Source organism: Gopherus evgoodei, chromosome 3, assembly GCF_007399415.2.
Source record: "Gopherus evgoodei ecotype Sinaloan lineage chromosome 3, rGopEvg1_v1.p, whole genome shotgun sequence".
Taxonomy (NCBI): Eukaryota; Metazoa; Chordata; order Testudines; family Testudinidae; genus Gopherus; species Gopherus evgoodei.
Genome location: NC_044324.1, coordinates 33,033,252 through 33,059,909, shown reverse-complemented (window position 1 = coordinate 33,059,909; position 26,658 = coordinate 33,033,252). Strand labels below are relative to the sequence as shown.

Genomic DNA, 26,658 nt, shown 5'->3' with positions numbered 1-26,658 from the left:
CCCCATCTGATTTCCTAGATTCTGGGTTTATAGTCAATCTCAGTGTTTCAATCTACCTGCCCTAAATATACACTTAATTATTGCTGATTATGAATCATCAACTTACTGAGATTGTTATTTTTTCGATATTATCAGTTCAGATTTTTCTTTCATTTTTATTTTTGTTAAATAAGTTGAAATAAATGTTATGCTGATTTACACTGATGTAACTATTTGGCAATGTTGTTCACACTATAATCCAGCATAGACAAGACTCGAAAGGGCAAGGTTTAGTCAGAAATGTTCTGCTAATGAACAGTTATCTGCAAATGATCCAGTTATGTTGGAATAAAGTTACTTTAACAATCTGCATAACTTTCTTATCTCCACTATAGACTTGCTCTCAAATTGATAGGCTAACCTTCTTCCCCTTTTTCTATTTGTGTTGTGAATAGTGCAGAAACCATGTACTCCCTTGATATGAGACTATTTCTGTTTTATAAAGTTAAAGAGAATCCAGTTATACCCCCAACTGGGTGTTTTGGGAGATGGGGGAAGAGAGTGAGTGACAAGACCATCCCTTTGTAAACCTTCTGGAACCTTATTTCAGTTTGGATAAGAGTTATGAATTTTTAAGAGATCCTAGTCAATTCTGATCACTTCATTTCTCTTTCTGTTTTCCTATTTTTTTTCCTTTCCTGGTCTGCCTTATCCTTTTCCCTACCCCTCTCCCTCATGTCCCCAGGGCAGTGAGGGGGAACCCAGATTTACCTTTCCTAGGTCTACAATTAACAATGGCCCAAGCAATGACACTATTCAGGCATCTGGTAAAGATATATTTGACCTATGCACTCCTTACAGCCAGGGGCGGCTCTAGACATTTTGCCGCCCCAAGCAGGGCGGCATGCCATAGGGGGTGCTCTGCTGGTTGCCAGGAGGGCAGCAGGCAGCTCCGGTGGACCTTCCGCAGGCACTCCTGCAGGAGGTCCACCGGAGCCGCCTGCCGCGCTTCCGGCGACCGGCAGAGCACACCCCACGGCATGCCGCCCCAAGCACGCGCTTGGCGTGCTGGGGCCTGGAGCCGCCCCTGCTTACAGCTACTATTATAAATTGTGTTTGCTGTAACATCAACAAAGTGAATCATCAAATAAAAAGAAAAAATTATCATTCATCTAAAAACACTCAAAGTGGATATTATCTTCCTACAGGAAACCCATCTTAATAACATGGAGGCAGACAAATTTAGGAGGAGGTGAATGTGGGGGTGTTTAACAGTTTCTCCTCTACAGCCAATGATGTAGCAATATTATTTCATAAAAGACTCAATTTACAAATTCTAGATATAAATCAAGATGAAGGTAGACTTTTATTCTAGTGAAGGCTAAGATAAGAACATAAGAATGGCCTTACTGGGTCAGACCAAAGGTCCATCCAGCCCAGCATCCTGTCTACCAACAGTGGCCAATGCCAGGTGCCCCAGAGGGAGTGAACCTAACAGGTAATGGTCAAGTGATCTCTCTCCTACCATCCATCTCCATCTTCTGACAAACAGAGGCTAGGGACACCATTCCTTACCCATCCTGGCTAATAGCCATTAATGGACTTAACCTCCATGAATTTATCCAGTTCTCTTTTAAACCCTGTTATAGTCCTAGCCTTCACAACCTCCTCAGGCAAGAAGTTCCACGAGTTTACTGTGCACTGTGTGAAAAACTTCCTTTTATTTGTTTTAAACCTGCTGCCCATTAATTTCATTTGGTGGCCCCTGGTTCTTATATTATGGGACCAAGTAAATAACGTTTCCTTATTCACTTTCTCCACACCACTCATGATTTTATATACCTCTATCATATCCCCCCTTAGTCTTCTCTTTTCCAAGCTGAAAAGTCCTGGCCTCATTAATCTCTCCTCCTATGGGACCTATTTCAAACCCCTAATCATTTTAGTAGCTCTTCTCTGAACCTTTTCTAATGTCAGTATATCTTTTTTGAAATGAGACCACATCTGTACGCAGTATTCAAGATGTGGGCATACCATGAATCTACTGAACCATGAATTTATATAAGAGCAATAAGATATTCTCCGTCTATTTTCTATCCCTTTTTAAATGATTCCTAACATCCTGTTTGCTTTTCTGACGGGCGCTGCACACTGCATAGATATCTTCAGAGAACTATCCATGGTGACTCCAAAATCTTTCCTGATTAGCTGTAGCTAAATTAGCCCCCATCATATTGTATGTATAGTTGGGGTTATTTTTTCCAATGTACATTACTTTGCATTTATCCACATAAGATTTCATTTGCCATTTTGTTGCCCAATCACTTAGTTTTGTGAGATCTTTTTGAAGTTCCTCACAGTCTCCTTTGGTCTTAACTATCTTGAGCAGTTTAGTATCATCTGCAAACTTTGCCACCTCATTGTTTACCCCTTTCTCTAGATCATTTATGAATAAGTTGAATAGGACTGGTCCTGGGACTGACCCTTGGGGAACACCACTAGTTACCCCTCTCCACTCTGAAAATTTACCATTTATTGCTACCCTTTGTTCCCTGTCTTTTAACCAATTCTCAATCCATGAAAGAATCTTCCCTCTTATCCCATGACAACTTAATTTACATAAAAGCCTTTGGTGAGAGACCTTGTCAAAGGCTTTCTGGAAATCTAAGTACACTGTGTCCACTGGATCCCATTTGTCCGCATGTATGTTTGACCCCTTCAAAGAACTCTAATAGGTTAGTAAGACAGGATTTCCCTTTATAGAAACAATGTTGACTTCTGCCCAACAATTTATGTTCTTCTATGTGTCTGACAATTTTATTCTTTACTATTGTTTCAACTAATTTTCCTGGTACTGACGTTAGACTTACCGGTCTGTAATTGCCGGATCACCTCTACAGTCCTTTTAAAATATTGGTGTTCCATTAGTTATCTTCCAGTCATTGGGTATAGAAGCTGATTTAAAGGACAGGTTACAAACCACAGTTAATAGTTCTGCAATTTCACATTTGAGTTCTTTCAGTACTCTTGGGTGAATGCTATCTGGTCCCAATGACTTGTTACTGTTAAGTTTATCAATTAATTCCAAAACTACCTCTAGTGACACTTCCATGTATGACAATTCCTCAGATTTGTCATCTACAAAGGACGTCTCAGGTTTGGGAATCTCCCTAACATCCTCACCCATGAAGACTGAAGCAAAGAATTCATTTAGTTTCTCTGCAATGACTTTATTGTCTTTAAGTGCTCCTTTTGTATCTCGATCATCCAGGGGCACCACTGGTGGTTTAGCAGGCTTCCTGCTTCTGATGTACTTAAAAAATTTTTTATTACCTTTTGAGTTTTTTGGCTAGCTGTTCTTCAAACTCCTTTTTGGTTTTTTTCATTACATTTTTACACTTAATTTTGGCAATGTTTATGCACCTTTCTATTTGCCTCACTAGGATTTGACTTCCACTTTTTAAAAGATGCCTTTTTATCTCTCACTGCTTCTTTTACATGGTTGTTAAGCCACTGTGGTTCTTTTTTAGTTCTTTTACTGTGTTTTTTAATTTGGGGTATACATTTTAAGTTGGGCCTCTATTATGGTGTCTTTGAAAAGTGTCCATGCAGCTTGCAGGGATTTCACTCTAGTCACTGTACCTTTTTTAATTTCTGTTTAACTAACTTCCTCATTTTTGCATAGTTCCCCTTTCTGAAATTAAATGCCACAGTGTTGGGCTGTTGAGGTGTTCTTCCTACCACAGGAATGTTAAATATTATTATATTAGGGTCACTATTTCCAAGCAGTCCTGTTTATAGTTACCTCTTTGACCAGATCCTGAGCTCCACTCAGGACTAAATCGAGAATTGCCTCTCCCCTTGTGGGTTCCTGTACCAGCTGCTCCAAGAAGCAGTCATTTAAAGTGTCGAGAAATTTTGTCTCTGCCTTTTGTCCTGAGGTGACATGTACCTAGTCAATATGAGGATAATTGAAATCCCCCCACTATTATTGAGTTATTTATTTTGACAGCCTCTCTAATCCCCCTTAGCATTTCATCATCACTATCACTGTTCTGGTCAGGTGGTCGATAACATATCCCTGCTGTTATATTCTTATTAGAGCATGCAATTACTATCCACAGAGATTCTATGAAACATGTGGATTCATTTAAGATTTTTACTTCATTTGATTCTACATTTTCTTTCACATATAGTGCTACTCCCCTCCCTCCCCCCGCATGACCTGTTCTGTCCTTCCGATATATTTTGTACCCTGGAATGATTGTGTCCTATTTATTGTCCTCACTCCACCAGGTTTCTGTGATGGCTATTATATCAATATCCTCCTTCAACACAAGGCACTCTAGTTCACCCATCTTATTATTTAGACTTCTAGCATTTGTGTACAAGCACTTTAAAAACTTGTCACTGTTTATCTGTCTGCCCTTTTCTGATGTGTCAGATTCTTTTTTATGTGAATATTTCTCATCTGATCTGGCCTATACTTTATCCTCTTCCATCCTCTCCTCCTGACTATAACCTACAGAATCTCTATCAATAGACTCTCCTCTAAGAGAAGTCTCAGTCCGATCTACATGCTCCTCTGCAGCAATTGGCTTTTCCCCTTCTCCTAGTTTAAAAACTGCTCTACAACCTTTTTAATGTTTAGTATCGGCAGTCTGGTTCCACTTTGGTTTAGGTGGAGCCCATCTCTCCTGTATAGGCTCCCCCATCCCAAAAGTTTCCCCAGTTCCTAATGAATGTAAACCCCTCCTCTCTACACCATCGTCTCATCCATGTATTGAGACTCTGAAGCTCTGCCTGCCTACCTGGCCCTGTGCGTGGAACTGGGAGCATTTCTGAGAATGCCATCATAGAGGTCCTGAATTTTAGTCTCTTCCCTAGCAGCCTAAATTTGGCCTCCAGGATATCTCTCCTACCCTTCTCTATGTCAGTGGTATCTACACGTACCACGACCACCGGCTCCTCCCCAGCACTACACATAAGTCTATCCACATGCCTCGAGAGATCTGCAACCTTCACGCACGCAAGTCACCATATGGTTCTCCCGGTCATCACAAACCCAGCTATCTACGTTTCTAATGATCGAACCTCCCATTACTAACACCTGCCTTTTCCTAGCAACTGGAGTTCCTTCCCCCAGAGAGGTAACTTCAGGGCGAGAGGCAACCCCAGCACCATCTGGAAGGAGGGTCCCAACTATGGGAACATTTCCCTCTGCTCCCATTGACTGCTCTGCTTCCCTGGGCCTTTCATCCTCCTCAACAGCGCAGGGGCTTTCTGACCGGAAGTGGAACAATTCTACAGTGTCCCGGAAAGCCTCATCAACATACCTCTCTGCCTCTCTTAGCTCCTCTAGTTCTGCCACCCTGGCCTCTAAAGTCCGTACATGGTCTCTGAAGGCCAGGAGCATCTTGCACCGACAGCACACATACGCCACCCGCCCACAGGGCAGGTAATCATACATGCTGCACTCAGTGCAATAAACTGGATAGCACCCACTGTGCAGCGGGGCTTCTGCCTGCATTGTCTTCTAATTAATGAAAGGGTTGTTTAAAGCAAGAAGGTTTGAATGTAGTTTGGCTTATAGGTTATAAGGGGAATAAAGGGAAACAGATAGAACCAGCACGGGACCCCCGCTCCCTTCCCAAACTCTCTTGCAAAACTCCCTGTTAGCAGCCCCTGTTCTCAAAGCTCCCTGGTTGCTTGTGCACTGCTTTATAAAGCCCTGGCCTGTGAGAATGCCCCACCCACTGATTAAGGCTCAGCCAATTACCAGAGGCTTCTAGCTTTCAGATCTTCCTTTGAAGCTCACAGCTTCCAACTGCCAGCCAAAGCACACGGTCCTTCAAACAACCAACCAAACAAACAGATTGACAGACACAAGCTCAGCACACAGAAGTAACCCCCAAACACAAACAAACACACACTACAGACAGTCACTTACCCCAAGAGTGCTGTATTTGCTCCTCCTTCACCTGGAGAACTCCCTTGCAAAACTCCCTGTTAGCGGAACGTGGAGAATGACTGAAGGACTAGAAAAGCAGCAAAGAGTCCTGTGACACCTTATAGACTAACAGACATTTTGGAGCATGAGCTTTCGTGGGTGAATACTCACTTTGTCGGATGCATGTCTGAAGGACTAGAAAACATCTTATAGTGATAGACAATGAGCTCAGTCTATTTAGTTTGACAAAGAGGATGAAGTAGAAACTTGATCATAGTCTATAAGTACCTACATAGGGAGCAAATATTTAATAATGAGCTCCTCAGTCTAGCAAAGAAAAGTAAAATAAATCCAAGGGCTGGAAGTTGAAGCTAGACAAATTCAGGCTCAAAATAAGGATATATGGTTTTTTTTTATATTTTTAAAATACAACAAATATATAAAATCCAAGATTCATCATAATACATAAAGATAGGATAAAGGGAAAGGAGGAGAATAACATATCTATCTTCAGGGTCTATATTAATCACAGATCTCTAAAGGGTCAGCCCAAATTGTTTTGAATTTTTTGGGCATTGCCCTTCTGTGGAATGCCAGTTATTTGTTCACTGTGATATCAGCCATATGTGATGTGAGCCAGGCATCAGTGGTTGGTGGGAATCAACTTTTCCATTTTTGAAGAATTACTTTTTTAACAACCAAAGCTGCATATTGGAACCATGTCACCTTTTTACAGGTAAACTTCATGTATCAGGAATATAACCAAGAACAAAAACTTACGGAGGAGGGCTCCAATTTAGCATCCAATATCAAATTGGTCCTTTGACTCACCTCATACCAATAATTCTTGATGCAAGGGCTCTCCTAAAAAATATGAGCTTATGAAGCACAAAGGGAATATAACACCAGTGTTTCCAACAGCAGTCACCATCTATGAAGCCCATTGCGATTAGCCTACTTGGAGATCAGTATATTCAAAAAAGTGTCCTTTAGTAAAGAAGCCATAGTCTCGGGTCTACAGTTGCTTTTTTAACTTTAGATACATGTGTATTCTATGGAGCTGGAGACAGCTGTGTATCCAAATCTCTATTTCAAGAAATTCTCAAATTATCAAACTTTGGCAAAGTTTTTGGGGTCAGAAAATTGTAAAAGGATACCACTGGTTGAGTAAATCCAGGAAGTTTCCTCCAACACAATAAAAGTTCTGGAGGTTGTGGAACTCCCAATGCATCTGGTCCAAATACATTGGTAAGTAAATGCTTTAAATGGAGAGAGTTCCATGCTCCGAAGCAAGGCAAGCCAAATTGTTGCTGAAGATCTACAAATAGTTTAAATTTATCATTATAAATTGGCTGTGACACAGTCAGAATTCCTCTCTCCATCCAATCCCTCCACATCAAGGTTTTGACACTCATAGGCATACATTTTTAACAGTGAGAATACCATTGGAACAACTTAACAAGGGTCATGGTGGATTCTACATCACTGATAATTTTTAAATCAAGATTGGATGTTTTTCTAAAAGATATGATCAAGAAATTATTTTGGGGAAGTTCTATGGCCTCTGTTCTACAGGAGGTCACACTAGATAATCAGAATGGTCCCTTCTGGCCTTGGAATCTATGATTCTATGAACATTTAATATGAATACAAAGTGTTCTCATAAATATAGCTATGCTCTTGTCAGTATGTCCTTCTTCCGAGATTCCTGATTCAAGAGCACTGATTCATTACTGCTGTCTAGAAGTAAAATAAATTAACAAATATTTCTTCAGAAATTAAGACAATTATGAAAAGTTGTCATTATTATATTTGCACTCAGAAGGGACGGAGATGGACAGACATAGAGGGAGCTGAAAGAAAGACAGCTGTTTACTGTATTGGCTTTATTATTCTGGTACCAAATCTGAAACCAACATGAAAGTGAGGTTTTGCACTGCCAGGCACGGAAGGAGTGCTTATACATTTAAAGTGACAGGACATCACATTCTTCCACCCTACTTAAAAAACTTTCCAAATATATACATATTATAATTTACATGGCTAACGTAAAACACTATATAACCTAACTAAAAGTTGCATCTGAACTACTGCAGACTCTCAAATTCCAGGAATTATTCTGCCACGGAATAGCAACTCACTAGGTAAACAATGTATAAGTTCAGGCGTACCACTGATTTTCACACTCTCTTGGGATAACATGATGATAGCGGTGTGGCAGGAACAGTTTGAGGTAAAGAATCAACTGAATCTAGTACCAAAGTTTATTTAACCAAGTCATCATAATTAGAGTTGTAACAGACGGTTTGATTAGAGGAACAGAAAGTCCTGCTAGAACATCCCCAGACTTGGGTACTTGTCAAGACTGCAACTGGGTCCATATGTTGTTTCCATAAAATACCATTGGATAGTTTAACTACAGACAAAACATGTTGCATGCATTTTACAAGTTCTCCAGGTACCCTTTTTATTCCATAACCCTAGTTGCAAATCCACAGTAAGTCTCCTACTTGAAAAGAATGATGATGAGTATCATATCATTGATCAATTTGCATAACTTGGGATTTGGCTACATGTAAGGCAACATCAGGATGTAGCAGATATCAACAGGCACGCAAAGCCACTTCAAGAAAAGTGTTGCAGGTGACTCCTGAGTAGTAACGTGTGTTTTCCTGTAGGCAATAAAGAAATTGTCCAGTTTCTGCTGATGACTCAGAATAGACTTGTTCACTCTTATGGCATGCTTAAGTGTTAGTACAAAATGTTCCACTAGTCCATTTGTAGAAGGATGGTGTGGAGCAGAATGTATGTGCAGAACTCCAATTGAAGACGGGAACCTCTGAAATTCTTCAGATCTATTGTCATTTGCCAACTATAATGGTAAATCAAATTGACTAAACAAGGTACAAAGATGTCCAGTGCTCTTGGTAGCTGCAGTAGAAATCACTCAGAAAATTTCTGGCCACTTTGAATGGGCATCTGCGCTGACTAAAAACATGTAACTGTTTAAAGGTCCAGCAAAGTCCACGTGAATATGTGTTCAAGGAGTCTGAGGCCATGATGTGCTGGGCCAGGATCATGCTGAATTTGCTGACACATAGTACATACAGCACTTCGCTTTCCTCTCAATATTTGTGTCGTTCCCTGGCCTCAGATATGACTCTGGACTATGTCCTTCATCCACACAATGCCAAAATGACCTTCTCGAAGAGCTTCCAAAACCTGAGGCTGAAGTGATTTTGGAATGATAACTTGCATTCCTCATAAGATGTAACCATGATTTACAGAAAATTCACATTGATTCTTATGATCCAACACTGTACCTTGTAGTACCATTCCTTTCACAAGAGAAAGCACATCATCCTTAGCAATTTCTTTGTTGATATCTGTGTTAGTAATAGATAATCTATCCATCAAATTGAGATAAAATACTTTGTCCAAAGTTTCTTTGGATTGACCGGAGCTTGGGCGTGGCAGGCACAACAGCCCATTAGCATTGTCATGCTGAGTCCCTTTAAGGAATTGAATAGTATAGGAATGAGCTGAAAGTAGCAATTACCATAATTGCATAAGAGCAGCAGCTAATGATAGAATCCCATCTTTTGGTCCAAGAATTGAAAGTAATGATCCATCAGCAATGTAAAATAAGATAGGAATGGAACTTCCGAATTCAAAAGATCATGCTGAGAGCTTCTTGCTCTATTTGCACATATTTCTTCTCAGGCATAGTGAATGTTCCTGAAGCGAAGGCAATTAGTTTCTCCATGCCATCAGAATATATGTAGTAAAGAACTGCACCCACTTCATTAAGTAAGCCTTGTAAAATACCTGGGTAGTAGGTAAGTATTATTATCTCTAATTTCCTAGGGATAAACTCAGACACAGAAAGGTTATGTGATCTGACCAAAATCAAGCAACAAGGCTGGGGCAAGGCTGCTGAGAACAGAACAGAAGTGGGAAGAATTTAGATTATTAGTATTAATGTTATTTGTTTTGCCTCAGTTCTTATGGTCATTGTGAAAAAAGAAAATCTTTAGGACGGATTTGAATATGACGATTACATAATTATATGTATGTAATAATAAATACATGGATATATGTAAAATGTAATTATGTAATCAAATGCAATTTGAGTTGATTCTTGATTGTATTATATATAATCTTTAGTCATAATGAAATTAATAACACTGGTCACACATTTTTTTTTCTCCAGAGCAACAAGGATTTCACCTTCTCGAATTGTGGTGTGTCGCCAGCAGCCTTGGTTAGGGTATGGCTACACTTGCACTTCAAAGCGCTGCCACGGCAGTGCTGTGGCGGCAGTGCTTTGAAGTTTCGAGTGTGGTCGCAGCGCCAGCGCTGGGAGAGAGCACGTACTCCACATCCTCTACGGGTGTAGCTGCGGCACTGTTTACACTGAGGCTTTACAGTGCTGTATCTTGCAGCGCTCAGGGGTGTGTTTTTTTCACACCCCTGAGCGCGAAAGTTGCAGTGCTGTAAAGCGCCAGTGTCAAAAAGCCCTGAAGCAGCCTCTTCTTGCCAATCTGTACAGTTGCATTGCTGCTTTCAATTTGCTGCATACCAGGCAAGTGAATCTTGGCCTTAAGAAACTGCTGCCAAGAAGGAGGGGGAAAAGGAGTAAAATGTAAGGGAAATCACTATTAAGAATGTATCACATGCATTGGAGAATATTAGGAAATTTGTATATACAAATATATATTCCTTCTAGTTATATTTAAGCTGTTATCACTTCCTGTACAATACATATGTGCGGATGGGCCTGGCAAATGTTCAATACACAATGGAGAAGGGAAATGCAACCACTTAAAAGGTACTCTGCAATTATATGTGTCTGTTAAAACAGGAGGATTAAGTAAAAACAAAACAAAGCAAAGCACCTCATTAACCACTAGCTACCTGCTGAGAGACTGACTACCTACAGATCCTCTTGGAAGACTCATGACTGCAGCTTTTAATGGCTGAAGTCTCTGTTCCTTGGGGTTGCACTGTGTGTTGAGGTGGGGGAGAAGAATGGAGGAGGCTGCATGTATTCCTGTCAGACTTTGCTCCTTTGCAAATTCTGAAATTTCACACCTTTTTTTTCTCTCCTTCAAAAATTCAAAATCCAAAGGTGCAATTTCTGACAGATAATAGAGGGCAGGGCCTGCCTGTTATTATATGTGCGTACAGTGCCTAGCATAATGTGGCCCTTTTCTGACCTATGTGTGACTGTAATAATAATAGTAATATGGAGCTGTGCCAGAAACTGAATTGCTTCACGAGCTCCCAGCATTGGTGAAGAGGATGCAATTTATTACAGAAGCCAGAGAATAATATCAGATATTATATCTTCTGGTGCAGCACATTGGACAGGTGAAGGGATGCAATTTCTGACACACTTCTGTGTCATCCAGCAGATATGGCTTCTGACACCAGTCCTCTTTTTTTGTCTCACATGGAGCAATTTATGACAATCAGGAAATGCTACTTTCTTATGAATGGAGAGAGAATTTTGTCTCAGCCATAGGCGCCGACTCCATGGGTGCTCCGGGGCTGAAGCACCCATGGGGAAAAATTAGTGGGTGCTCTGCTCCCACTGCAGCCAAGCTCCCTTACCCCCCGCCCCACCTGCTCCTCCTCCTCCTCCCCCTGAGTATGTTGCATCCCTGCTCCTCTGCCTACCTCTCAGCACTTTCCCCTGGCTGCCACCAAACAGCTGTTTGGTGGTGTGCTGGGAGGGGAGGAAGGGACGGATGGGGGTGGAGCAGAATCATGGTGCGCTCAGTGGAGGAGGCAGGGCTGGGGCAGGGAAGGGGTTGGATTGGGGGGTGGGGCAGGGGTGGGAAGAGGCAGGGCAGAGGCGGGACCTCATGGAAGGGATGGAGTGAGGTGGCTGGGGGAAGAGGAGGGAGGTCAAGCACCCAGGGGAAAGCAGGGAATTCAGCGCCTATGGTCTCAACTGTTTAGCTTTAAAGTCATAATAATTTAATGTTAGATTTTACATCTTATTTAGAAAATCTAAATGAGCGGTTCTCAAACTGTGGGTCAGGACCCCAAAGTGGGCTTTGCTCCCCCCTCCTGGGGTTGGGTAGTAATGTTTGTTGTCAGAAGTAGGTGGCGGTGCAATGAATTTGTGAACCCCAGTTCTAAATGATTCTAAGCATGTTCCAGATAGGAGTAACTTCTGTGAATGAGTCATATAATGGTATAATTTATTAATATTCTGTTTAGAAAGAACATTTAAGTGAAAAGTGAGAAAGGAGAGTCTAGTAGTTAGGCTATTAGCCTGGGACTCTAGAGACTCAGGTTCTATTCCCCGCTCCACCACAGATTTCCTCTGCGATCTTATCACTCAGCCTCTCTGTGACTATATACTATCTATAAAATGGGGATAATAGTATTTCATAGGCATAATCTGAGGAATAATATTTTAAAAGATGCTCAGATGCTATGGTAATGGCGATCATATAAGTACCTAAGATCAAAAAGTAATAAGCACCTAGTCTTGCATGTATACTTCTATCCCAACACATTCCTGTTCTATGAGAAACTCTAATTTATACTAAATACAAAATCTCTGAATCAGATCCTGACCTAATGTAAATTGCTATAGCTCCACTGTAGCCAGTCTGGTCCTTAGTTTCAAAAGCCACTTAAAGTTGCTAAGGACTTGTCAACACAGTGCAGCAATGTGCACCAATCGGTTGCAAACTAACAGGCTCATGTAAACCCTACTGGCACCCACAAGAAGTTCTCTCGTGTGTGTTTAGTCCATGCCAATATGCTCCATGTGGGCTAGTTAATGCACTTCACATTGGTACACATTAAAATTCATACCACTTTGGTGTGCATTGGCACATCGTGTAGACAAGTCCTAAATGACAATGGTTTACATTATTTACAATGTCAAAGTACTCAATAGAGAAAGGAAATTAAAAATCTTACATTGTCCACACTAGGCCTGATTCTCCCTAACTTTACATATTGTGTGGTCATTTGCATCCATTTACAGTGAATGCAAAGTGAGTATAAAATATTAACGTTCTGATCTGGTAATGTTTTACACCCATTTACCACAAGCTCTAAGTGACTACATGAGGCGGAGGGACGCAGAAAGCCAAGCGCCTTATTCTTACTCTGCCCTATTTTATCACTATTTATTATTGTTTGAAATCTTAACTTTGTTATGCAAATTATTTCTTTTAAAGGATACATATATATTTAGATACTTAATATTATCAGTTAATACATTAGTTGATTGAGAGCAGAATTTTTGTAAAATGTTTATTATTAGTTTCTTATTAATAATATTGTATGTTTGAAGTTTAATAAGAAATGTTTATTAGAGTTTTGATTTAAGGAAGAATTAAATTTGCATATAGACTTGCATTGAGGTTTATCAGTGTAGTATTGGCAGGTATATTTTATTTACATAGATTTCTTATTCAAAAAGGCTTTTGTGTTGTATTTATACACCTCTACCTCGATATAACACTGTCCTCGGGAGCCAAAAAATCTTACTGTGTTATAGGTGAAACTGCGTTATATCAAACTTTGCTTTGATCCACTGAAGTGCGCAGTCCCCGCGCCACCCCCCCACCTCCACCCCCAGAGCACTGCTTTACCATGTTATATCTGAATTCGTGTTATATCAGGTCGCTTTATATCAAGTTGTACGGGGAGACTTTGGCAAACGAGTAAAGTGCCTAAAACCACTATGGTTTATTGTTAAAGGCGGCCTAGTCAGCAAGCTGTAAATTGGCCATTCAGCAATCTCAGTTTGACCAAGGCAGTAGGGGAGGTGGTTTTGGGTGCCACAGCAAGAGCATCCTTCCTGATAAGAATTTTGTTGATGTTGCTGATATATGCATTTTAAAAGAGCAGGATTTACCCTCAGGAATGTCTATTGGGGTCTGAAGGCTGAAAACCATGGAAATACCCACACCTGGTTAATCAATAATCAGAAGGAACCTCTTGCTGGATCATTGAAATTGCTTACTTAACAAGGTTTCTTTAAGGGACATGTCATTCTATTACTAATGTATAAATAAGGGGAAAAAGCTTGAAATAGTTGGACTCGTTTGGGGACTCTTTTAAACTCTCTTTGGACTCTCCCTCTGGATACATCTTGCGGTCCCCACTGGAAGAAGATTTGGCCACCGGAAGCCTGCCGCTGTGTCACTCGAAAGCCACACTCAGCTCTGGTAATTATCAAGGGTTGGGGGTGTTTTACTAATCTTGTTGCGGACGTGTAAGTGCTCGAGACTAGTAAAGTTTAGCTTTAAGTGAAAGCACTCTTGTGTTGTCCTGTTTGTGCCAGCCATCTATCGGTCGTATGACCATGTCTTCCCTGATTTATTTCCTGACACCTCCTCCCACAGACTAAAAGTTACCAAGAGCTTTGGGTTGCAAGAGCCCTGGGTAACAGAGGTAGAGGTGTATTTTAAAATTATGGATAAAAGAATGGGCTAACATTTTCAAAAGTGACTAGTGATTTTGCATTTTCCAGATTGGGAACAGCTAGATAAAGAAAACAGATTTTGTTTTAAAATGTGTTTGCAAATACATTTTAACTAACATGATTTTTAACAGGACTTTGCACCTTGCATACACAGGGCAAATCATATTTTAAAACATATGACATGACTTGTCCTGTCTATAATATGGGAAAAATTCTGCCCATCTTTAAGTCAATGGGTATTTTGGCATTTTCTTCTACGGACCCCTATACGCAAAACCCAGTTCAAAATTGTTTTAGTTAAAATATGTTTGGTTGTGTTTTAAAACACATCAGCTATTTGCCTATGCTAGACATGAGAAAAGAGGCCTGATTTTCAGATGATGAGTGTTCAGCCCCACGGCCCTTTCAAGTGTCTAAATTGGACACTCAAAAATAATAATATGGTTATACTGGTGAGAGACAAAGTAGTATAAATCAGAAACTGGATAAAAGATAGAAAATATTAGTTAAAAAGGTCAATTTTCATCATGGCTAAAAGTTAACAATCCAGTGCCACAGGATTCCATACGAGGTGCTGTAAGGGTATGGAAAACAGGGTGAGCAATGAGGTGGCAAAATGCAGATGATTCAAAATTATTTAAGTTAATCAAGACTAAAGAAAAATGTCAGTAATTTCAGAGATCTAACTGAGGCAGGTGAATAAACAACACAAGAGTGGATGAAATTCTATTTATTTTTATTGAGAGACACAAGGTGGGTGAAGTAATATCTTTTATTGAACCAACTTCTGTTGGTGGAAGGGACAAGCTTTTGAGCTTCATGGTGCTCTTCCTCAGGTCTGAAGATGGTAACCAAAGTGTCAAGATAGACAGATAGATAGATCGATCAGATTGTTAAGCATGTTCATATCCTGAGACTCCCATGGCTATAACAATACTGCAAACATTACTTCTTCTTATTTTAAATGTTTTTGTTTTGTAAATTATGTGGTAAGTAATTTTGTTATCTAAGTAAACTTCATCATCTTAAGTGGTTTTGAAACCAAGTTTTGTGTTTTGGAATTTTCTCACCTTCCTCCCCTCCCTATCTTTTATTTTTTTAAATTGTCAGAGTAAATAAAGATACAGTTTATAATGTCAAATAAATCAGATCCATTGGAAATTCTTAAGGGGAAGTATTGTATCTTCCTATGTATTCGTACAATGCCTAGCAGAATTCAGCCTTGAACTTGGTTGTGCCTTTGGGCACTTCAACAATACAAATAAATTAACAGTAATAATTCATGATGATTATTAACCACAGTTAAATCAATTGTGTGCAATTAAATAATAATATCTTTCTTCAATTCCTTGCTTAAAACTCTTCTCTGGTGTGATGCCTAAAAAACCCTCAAAAATGGTCAGGTATCTGGTTTCCAATGAGTACTGCTTTCCACAGTTAGCATGATTTCCTTATGCTCCCTTTGTCTGTTTGTTGTATTCACCTGTAGTCTACAGTCTTACACTTTAGATTTATGCATTGCTTAATTTTATGCATTGTGAACAGTCAGTGGAACTATTCACACTGTGTAAAGTTAATCAAGCCTGTGAATCTTTGCAGGATCAAGGCCATAGATTATAAAACCTTCAGGGCAGGGATTGTCTGTTTGGTACATGTCTGTACAGTGCCTACACAAAGGGGCCCTGGCCTCTAGGAGCTAGCACAATACAAATTTTTAATGTTAATATTAATAACAATATAAAGAAGGGGGTCAGTCACCTGTTTATCACATTAAATGAGGGAACATGGCTAGCTAAACTAAAAATAGTCAGCTAACATCCATTTTCTTATAGAAAGTTTGAAATGGTTGTGGAAATAAACTGTCAGTGACAATGCACTCTTTACATTCAATAAAACAGTCCAGTATGTGTGCAAAGGGTGTATAGACGGCACTTTTGTGAAAGCAATGTATTGCCCCAATATTGTTTTCTTTAACCACTGAAAGAATTCAGGGACAAAACAGACTATATTCCCCATCCATTTTAATGTTGAGTGATGGAAAACTGTGTGTAGTATTTGACAATTTCTTAAAGGTGACCTGCAGATGAAAGAAAAATTGAGTGTACTGAAGGCCTGAAAAGGTGCTGTTCAAAATCAAAAAAAACCCTCTTTTATGTTAGTCCGTCTTCCCTGTTCCTTTTCCTCTGCCCTCTCTCCAGATACGCTCCCCAGTACCCTCCCTTTTTTGCTCCTTTCCACTCTTTCACCATGCATTTGCTCACCTACCCCCTCCTCCTACATTTTTGCTCTTCCCCAACAACACATTTTTGCTCCACTCCCTGTTGTGGTTTTTGTCCCCGGGGTTTGTCCTCCTCATTTTTGGTTTTTTTTTTTGTGATTGCCCCTCTTTTATCGCTCCCCAGTGTTGTAGCCCACGCAGGGCCACCGAGGATTAAGGGGGCCTGGGGCAAAGCAATTTTGGGGGCCCCTTCCATAAGAAAAAGTTGCAATACTATATACTACTATATTCTTGTGGGCGGCCCTGCAGGGCCCACGGCAAATTACTTTATTTGCCTCCCCGGCCCAGAGCCCACCTGCTTCCCTTCCTTAATGTTTCTGCTCCTCCTCCCCCCTTTTTTTTTTGTCCTTCCCGCTGTTTTACTGATCTGGTCACTCTGTTTTTGTTCCTCCACTCTCCCTTCCCTGTTTTACCTCCCCCGCCCCCTTTGCTCTTTTCCTCTCCCCTGTCCCCTGCTCCTACACTCAGGGATCCGATCTCTGATGGCAAGTGAGAGCAGAAGCAAGGGCAGCAGCCTCGCTGTTGTGAAAGCGCATGCGCCTATAAAATCTGACAGTCGGGGAACTGGCAGTGCGTGCGCAGGCAGCTCCATCCAGCAAGGGAACCTTGAATTTCTCTGGGATTCCCGATCTGCAGTGCAGAGCAAAGCGGAGGAACGTGTGAAAGCAGCTGCTGGGCTCGCAGCGCGCTCCCAAAGGGGATTTAAGCCGCAGAGAGAACGGGAGAGACAGGGACCGATTCACCATTCATCTGAATTAAATACTTCTCTCTCTCTCTAAAAATCTGCCCTTTTGAGTTTTATCCTTTGCATCAGGTGACAGCACACAACGCAAACTGTAAGTGTTCCCTTTGCTCTTGGATGCTAATTTAGGGTTCACGATGGGGTTGGAATTTCTTGCACCAATGTATCTTCTGCATGGATGCGGTGAAATGCATAGTTACAATAAAGTGCTGTCGGCTTTGCTTCATCCCGCTGTTTGCTAGAAATAAAGCATGAGGGGGCGAACCTCTTGTGATAGTGAAGAGAAAGTGAGCTGTGAATTGTTTGACTGCACGATATTTAAGGATTAGGATTACTTTTCAAAGTCCGCTACAGGGTTTGACAATAGGGGGAGGGGGAGTATAACTACATATGATTTTTAAATCTATAAATAGAAACCTTTCCCTATATGCATATATCTCTAGATGCAGATGGCGAAGTTCTGTTGCTGATAGAAGTGGGGGATAAAATGAGAGGGTTGTAAAGTGTCAAACTGTCTGACATCCTGTCGGTGCAGATTTCTTTTCCCCCGGAAAAGTGGCAGAAGTGTTTGCTAGCGAAAGTGGGTGAACTGGATAGGATGGAAATAGAAGGAGGCTTTTGTGCCATATGTTAGTACTTAAAAGCTTAAAGCAATGTGGTTATCTCTGCCTCTTTTTAGCGCTTACAAATTACTCGTAACAAGCAAAGTTGTGTAACATTGCTTTTCCTTTCTTAATACTTTGTGTGCATTGTTGTTTTTATTGACCAAATGAAGGGAAATTGCGTCCACAGCAATCTGCCTTTTGACCTGTTTTAAGATGAGAGACTGACTGCTATATTGATTAGGATATAAATACCAACAACATCAAAAGCAGGCATTGATCGCTCGCTTAATAATTTGCGTTTGGGCATGTTTTGCTGATAGCCGGAAGCCTTTGACATTTCTAATCACTTGAAAAGCAATAGAGAAAAGGTCATTATGTTTTCCAGTGCAAACAGACCATGCGAAAATTAAAAGGAAGATCAGTAGTCTCTGCAAGGTCATCAAACCCATTGTGAAGAGCAAATTGCTAGAGACCCTTGCGATTACTTTCTTGATAGACTTGGTTCGTGTGACAGATGTTTCTTTTAAGTGGTCCACCCTTTTGTGCATCTGCAAGATATTTTCAGGAATAAGCTTTGGAATAAGCGCGTTCATCTCAATTCTTTTTTAATGTGGTGAACTGCACGGTGGATGTGCTGCGCTCCTGTTTACTTGGGAACAGAACGAGGTGAAAATGGAGGTGGGTAGAGATAAAAGCTGGTGTGCAATCCAAGTCATTTCCCACAGGAAGGCGTGAGAAGGAAGCAGAGGAGACGAAAGGAGAATTTCATTTCCAGAGATCAAAACAAAGGAGAGGCAAGTTGAGGCAGATCGGCAGAACTCGTGTGGGAATCGAGGCGTTTTTCTCGGTAACCCAACCAGTCAAGAAAGGAAGTTTCATAAAAGCTGCTGTCGCTTGACTGCTGTGTTCTGTGTTATTAAGAAATCTAGCATGTTTTATAGCTAAGGGACTGGGACAGGTCAATCTCTAAGGGAATTTAGGCAGGATGTCTCGACGCAGGTAGTACATACAAGGAAGAATGTGGCAAGGGCAGCAAAACGTGCCACTTAAGAATAACACGTTTTAAAATAACGAGTTAGAGAGCTAAAAGGAAACGTATACTGGGGGTGTACCTCAAAAGTGGGAACTTCTCTTCTCCCCTCCTTCCATCCCTCCTAGTTATTTGGCCAACCTATGAGAGGCAGATTCCTGAAATTACGAAGGGAGTTTGTTAGCACATGAACAATTGTGTGTGCTCAGTACAGTTTTTTTTTAATTGTGCCTCATTCTGCACAGAAGGGTCATGCATAGGCTGAAATATCCAGAAAACGGGATACAGGGGACCGTTTGGTAGAAAGAAGGGGGAAGACGTTGAACACTTCTGGAAACCCCACATTGCGTAACAACAGCGGTTTAGAGCGAGATCCTTCCTCCCTCAGTATCTTAAAAGATGCTGCTAGAAATACATGCCGGTCCTTCCCTAGAGTTTCTCCCAGCCCCCAACTCCTCTCTGCACACACATAACCCCTCTGCAGCCTCTTACTAAAACACCAACAAGCACCTCTGCACCAACTTGACCTTCCCTTTCTTGCCTCTGCGCATACCAGAGATCTGGTACCTGCATACCTCTCCTCCATTCTGCAGGTACCCGATCTCCCTGCAACCTCCTCTCGGCACCCACCAGACCGCCCGCATCCCTTTACCAGAACCCAGCAGCTCCCTCTTTGCAGCCTCCCCCGCCCTTTATCTCCTCTCCGCATACTGGGTCCCCACTACACTCCTTGCACACGTTTCCCAGGCAGCTCCTTCTTTTCTCTTACCTGATCCCTCCTGCAGTCCCCTCTCACTATACATTGGACTTCCCCTGCAGTAATCCCCTCTGCACAGACTAGATCCCCGCGGCTCCCTCTCTGCAACCCCTTCTCTGCATACACCAGAGCCCTCTGTAGCCTTTTCTCTGCACACACGAGATCTCCACGAGAGCCCTTTTTGCACATACCAGATCATCCCGCACCTTCTGGATCTGCAGGAATTAGACCCTCCTGGCCGTTCTCTGCACCCCGCAGATTCCTCGCCGTTCCCTCCTGTACCTCCCATCCCACAAACACCACACGAGGCCCTTTCTCTTCTGCGGTTACCGGCTGCGCTTCCTTGCTTTGTCCCTGCGCCTCACAGCCCATTGACTGAAGCTGTTGGCGATGTGGCCCTGCGGAACGTGGTCCTGAGGCGGAGGTGACAGATGCACCTTTCTGCTCCCCAGTGATGCGGGGCTGGGGGCTGGTGTGAAGATCACGGTGGGGTGCACCGTGCACCCTAACTTTTTGTAACTGCACTGAATCCGCTGCGGTAATTGGCACGGCAAGGGGGGGGGGCTGTAAACCGATCCCGCTGGGGTCCTCCTCCACACAGGAGCTCTCCCCAGCCCCCTGCAGAGGGAGAGGATTTTTGTAACACAAGTGCCGAGGCACCAGATGCTGAGCAGCCCCGTTGCCTACTCATCAAAGTCTGTGGAAAGTCAGAGCCTGGGGTGCACCTGAAAACAGCTCTGAGCTGGGTATGTTTTGTGGGGTTGTGGAAAGCGACCTTCCTTTTACTTCTGGGCCTCAGCTTCAGAACATACAGACCGAGCACCCACCACGCCAGGTGCTCTGCGCTCTCCCAGGTGGAGGTGGAGGCTTGGCAGGTTAGTTCTTAGCCTTTTATGGAATCCCCCAGGTCAGGGTGCTCTCCCTGGCGTTCTATAAAACCCATTAACAGTGCAGAAGACAGTTGTCCTGTCCTGATGAGCAGGCTGAAAATGAATCACCGGGCAGCAGCAGCGAAGACTGATCTGTACTTTTGGCAGCTGCTGCAGAGCAGCAGCATGTGAACAGGCAGAGCAGCCTTCCAGCTGCTTCTGGCGGCTGCCTTCCAGCTTTCAGTCCCTCTCCCCCACTGCAAAAATCTTCTCCCCTCTCCAAGGTGGCCTCAAGATCCCATCTGCTACCGAGAGATAATTTAAAGCTGTCGATTTCAGAATTAATTTAGAATCTAAAGATTTTATAGTAAGGCTACTGGAGGAATTAGGGGCATCCGGATATCCGATCTTTTTTAATTAAGAGGAAACCTTTTAGATAACAGTATAACATTTTTTGAGGGGGGCAGTTTACAAAGATCGACCCAATTTTAATTACAAATGAAACATGATTATTTTCAGGCTTGTGATACGGCCAGTTAGTGAAATATTGAATCGATGTATGATTGCTATGCTGTTGCAAAGATGTTCATGAAGCAGATATATTAAAAGATAGAGGTCCTTTCCTAATGATTTCAGTAGCCACAATGGTAACATTTTATAGCAAACATTTTTGTGGATCTGAATTCTGCTCTTGTATTAAATTGCTGAGCTAGAAGCATCATCAGTGGCCCTGTATACATAAAAGCAATGGATTTATTAGGCAGAATATGGTACACAACAAAATCTAGACAAACCAGAGCAACAGAAAGGTGTGAAAACAACCTGGATCTTCGTAAAATTTATTCTCACCAGTCCCCTCAAAATATATTTTTTACGCAGCAGTTTGTTTCTATGGCAAGCTCTCAGATATATACAGATATTTATACTATGGCTTCTTTGACAGTACGTATTTGTAAAGAAAACATTTTAGCAATATCAGTTCCATTAAAAAGCCTTCTGTATTATCCATTTTAAGTCTGGGGACTGAGAGTAATTTTAATTCATACTTTTATTACTTTTCTCCTTCCATTCCCAACCCTCCCAATAAATAAATTCATAAAGTAGTCTGAGTTGCTGTCATTATCAAGAAAAAAATTTAAAATGTCTTTAATCTTCATTGCACAATACTCATCTTTTAAAAAAGGCATGCTCCTGCTCCCATTGAATTCAGTGGGAGTTCTGCTATAGACTTCAGTAGGAGCAGGGATGTGAATATAGTTGTTCTTTTGAATGGTCTTATCTTTTAAACATATACGGATATATGCCATGACATATGACTACACCTTTCATTTTTTACCTTTGTTTTTTAGAAGTTGTCTGTGTATGTGTGTGTCTGGGGGGAAGGGAGTATTGAGGTAAACCAAGTAGATTTTGGCTGCTTGGATTTTGTTTATGCAGATATAAGTCAGTATACATAGATCCCACATATGCATAAAAAATATATTTAATGAATGGAAAAGCTACTCATAGAATAAACATCAAAATGTCTTCACACTTTACTAGTACATTGCTTAGAAATCTATTAAGATGTTCTCTAGTTTGATAAGCAGATTCAAAACCTGGGTCTGTGGTAATTTGTCATGGTACTTAGCCTTTGGGTGTTTAGTTCGTCACAGTGTTATGTAACCATAGTACTCTAAAAGCAAATGTCAGAAATGTTTTCATTCCCTCTCCACCCCCAACCTACTTGTGTAAATTGACCAAGAAAATAAAAGGTACAACTTGACATCTTACTGTTTATATAATACAAAGTCAAATCTTGCCCTGACCAGAACTGCAAGGCAAGTTGCCTAGATGGATGGGTACAGTGTAGGAAAGACAGTAGCAGATGAGTTTGCGGCTGTTGAAATCCTGGTGCCCAGGGTAGAATTCCTATGGCTAGGCATGATAGAGGAATCACCACAGGGCTCACTTGGGTTGCTGAAAGGAGTTGGAAGTGCCTCTGTAGCATATACACTAGCTGGCTGGAGGACAAGATGTGCCTTCTAGCTAGCAGACCATATCCTCTTGAGGGCCTGGTGTGTAGACTGCATCACCTGCAGCTGTGACCTCACCTTTCTCCCTTTCGCTTTCTTAAGTGCTTTGGAGTGATCCATCCTGCTGCTTTTCTCTGTAACAGCTTTACCCCCAGTATAGCAGTGGTCAGGACTTAGATCTAAGTCCATATGCTCCTTATGTGCAGAAATTTTGCTTCCATGTCATTTTAGGTACGTAAACCTAAATAAATTAAATTTTAGAACTTTCATAGAGAAATTCCTGGCCAGTAACATTATTGGTTTTTTAAAAAAATATTGTCTTTGAATTTTCCCCTTATTCATTTTTGTATCTTATTCTTTCTGATCTTCCAGCTCCATTCATCAAATTTTCACTTGTTTAATTTGGGATTCTAATTTTATTATATTTTGTTTCCCTGATTAAAATCAAATCATTTATACAAAGAGAGGTAGAAAGATAGTTATAGATACAATATGCAGTATGTACATTTATCTTTTTCTCACATCCATAATAATGGACCCAACTCTGTATGCCTTAAGCAGTTGAAACTCCCTTTGATTTTAACAGGTGTTTTGGATGTGCAGAGAATGCAAGATCAGCCTTTAACCATGATTAAAATAACACCATACATTACATGTGATTTAATGAAGGAAGCTGGGCAATTATAAATTAGATTTAATGGATAAGCTTGTTTTAAACATAATTAGAATTGTAAATATCTGTCACATATCATGAAAGGTTGCAACCTTTTTTTTTTCCATTTTATCCTGTCTCTTGCCTATGATGTTTTAAAACATCTTGAGTATGGTTTTTAAACTCACTTTTTATACTTGGTTGTTTTGTTAGTGTGGACTGGACTAAATGTCTACTCTCCCCTTCCTTTTTAGAGCTTCTTAAAGGATTCCTATTGCAGAGGTCTTGCATCATGGTGACTTTTAGTCTGTCTGGTTCTTCATTTAGGCTATGGTTATTAGAGAACAGGGTTATCCCTCTGCAGAGCTCCTAACTCCAACCATCATGACTCAAATGTGGTCCTGCAGTTCGTTATGGTGCCATCAGATTATTGCACCTGCACCTTTCACTTGAGTGTCTGTTACTCCTGCATTTGTGTCTCACACAACTTCACATTCTGTTTATTTCTTTTCCCTCTTTCCACTGTAGCTTTGTTCCTTCTCTTCCTAATTTTGCATGCATCAGTTCTATTTGCTTCTTCATATTTACTCTCTCCTGCCCTCTTCACTGTTTATTTTCCTTCATTATGTTGAAAATCCATGCCCTATGCTGTAACTTCTGCACATGGCATTAACCTAGGAGTTCTGGGTACAGCAGCAGCATAGTGAAAAGAAATGGTACGCTAGGGAAATGCAGTATACAGGAACAGCTGCAAAGATGAGGTTCTGGGCAGGATGTTACCATCGGCAAGGCATGGGAAAACACTCATGTTGCCATCTCAGTTCAAACTCTTGAGCTCATTCATGTAGAAAGGTGCTTATTATCTTTTGAAATTTCAGACTGCTGAAAAATGTCAAGAGTCTGAGAAAAAATAGGTACAATGCCCTTTAAACAGAATGAAAAACATGGGAATGAGAACATGGCTCTCAACAACTGCTGAAATAATTGTTATTGTTTATGGAATCCAAATTCTCCAGACAGTGCTCCAAATCCATGATTAGTATTACTGTTTGATGTTATTTATTTTACATTGATACATATTAATAATTATTATTTTAAAACTTTACAGCAAAGACAATCCTGAAGACATTTCAATCTACTTCATATCAATATGATCCACGAGATAATAACAGAAATGTGAAAAGTGAGGCAAATTGTCAATGGTGATCTCATAGCTGGAAGACTTAGCAAAATAAATGGTGTTCAAGGAGGGAGTTGGAGGAGAGGAGAGGTGTTTTGCTCGCTAGGAAGTAGAAAGTTGTGGCAAGGGTAGGGGTGATATGATGTTCTTTTGCAATGAAAATTTTAAATTAACATACATTTAAAAATAAGTATATAAAGGTATCCAGCAATCTTTCTAGTGAAGGCTAGGGAACAGATTGTTCTAGCTAAAACAAGAAATTCACAACTGACCTCAAGTGAATAATTTTCACATAACTAGTTAGAAATAAGTAAGTCTATTGTGCTAAAAAAGTCTCAGATTCTGGCCCCAGAAACATAGAAGGCAGTGATATCATGGTGTCTGAATATATTTGACCGTCAGTTAAACAATTCTACCCACAACAGACCCCACGTAAGTCACTCTTAGGAGCCAAGACTGTACAGAACAAGTAGAAGAATTTGTGCTGTTTGCCAAGTTCAGGTATTTGCAGGAACAAGACTTTGTTATTCTATAGCTGATGTAATTTATTGAGGTAATGGTAGCTGAATAACTTCCTCCAAGAAAAAAAATGCATTTTAAAACATACCTCTTCTGAAAGCTGTTTCTGTGATTAGAGTAAGTGTTACTGTGATTTTTAATGGATGATTAATTCAGAACAATATCAATGTTTTCATAGAGATCCATCATAAGGTTCACTAAATACCATGGGATCCTATGAAAGGTTCCCTGATAATATTGTTATGCTCCCCCTTCTGCTCCCAATGAACTCAGTGGGAGTTTTCCCATTTATTTTAATGGGAGCAGGATTGCATACCATGTGTACATGTCATTCCCATTCAAATAGCGGGGGTTGTGTTCTCTTGTGGCAAAAAGACTGAATCACAGTGTGTGGTTTGTTAGTAGATCCTACACCTTATTTGACACTGCAATGCTCTTTCTGCCGACAAAACTCTCCTGCTTTGCCAACAAAATAAAGCCACCTCAGCGAGAGCTGTATGGCTTTTTGCAGCAAAGTTATATTGACAGAGAGTCAGTGTAGATGCTGTGCTTGGTTATGCTGCTTTACATGGCCTCCAGCAGATGTCTCATAATGCCCATCCTGACCGCTGGTCAGCAGTTCGAATTCTGCTGCCCTGCACCCAGATACACAGTCTTGTGCCCCATCCCCCTTTAAAGGCCTGGGAATTTTTGAAATTCCACTTTCTCTTTGCTCAGTGTGGACAGCTCACGTTGTGTCTTCCCAGCTGACCATGGTGGCTCAATGCAGGAAACGCTCTTCTGCTTGGACCAAACTTGAATTGTTGGAGCTGCTGGTACTGCAGGGAGAGGAGGCTGTGCAATCCCAGCTCCACTCCAGCTGTAGGAACTTCTATACCTACAATCAGATTTCTTGTGGTATGTTGGATAAGGGCTACGAACGGGACACACATCAGTGCCATGCAAAGATAAGGGAGCTGGGGCAGATGTACCAGAAGGCAAGGGAGTCAAACTGTCATTTGGGGCTGCGCTGAAGATCTGCCGCTTCTATTAAGAGCTGGAGACCATCCTTGGCGATGACCCCACCTCCACCACCAAGAGCCCAGTGGATACTTTGACAGGGCTGGAGACTGCAGTCCGCGGACTCAACCCAGAGGATGAAGTTGTGGACAAGGAGGTTGAGTTGGGGAATGATGTGGAGCACACAGCAGAGTCATCCGGTGGTGTGGCGAGTCAGCATTTCTTTTCCACTACGAAGAGATCTAGCCAGTCCCAGCAGTCCGTCTCTGGTGCGCATAATACGGGAGAGGAGAGCTTTGGTAAGTGATCTTTTTGAGTTGATGCTACTCGGTTATATTAGGCAGAGCTGTCCTTTGCTTTGTATATTCTAGAAGTGGGTGAAGGAGTAGAAATGTACGAGACTAGCTGTGTTTGCGTGTGCTTCACATTCCACTGTGCAGATAAGCAGTGCAGCGGAACAGCATGTTAACGCACACCAAGATTTCATGGGAATCCTCCAGAGAGATCTCTAGGAAACTTTCCTGGACATACTCGTGAATCCTCTGCTGAAGATTCCTTGGCTTTGTTCCATCACTCATTTTAGGGAACTTTCCTGCACCAATCGGCAATCACTTGTGCTGGA

General features: G+C 41.3%; 1 protein-coding gene across 2 annotated transcripts in view; it reads left to right on the top strand.

Annotated features, from left to right (window-relative positions):
* Window positions 1–17,229: 17,229 nt before the first annotated feature.
* Window positions 17,230–26,658, top strand: part of VSNL1 (visinin like 1) — a 137,768-nt gene continuing 128,339 nt past the window's right edge. For both annotated transcript variants that reach the window (XM_030555386.1, XM_030555385.1), the window contains exon 1: window positions 17,230–17,504. The gene's annotated coding sequence lies outside the window, so the exon portion shown is untranslated. The remainder of the gene's footprint in view (window positions 17,505–26,658) is intronic.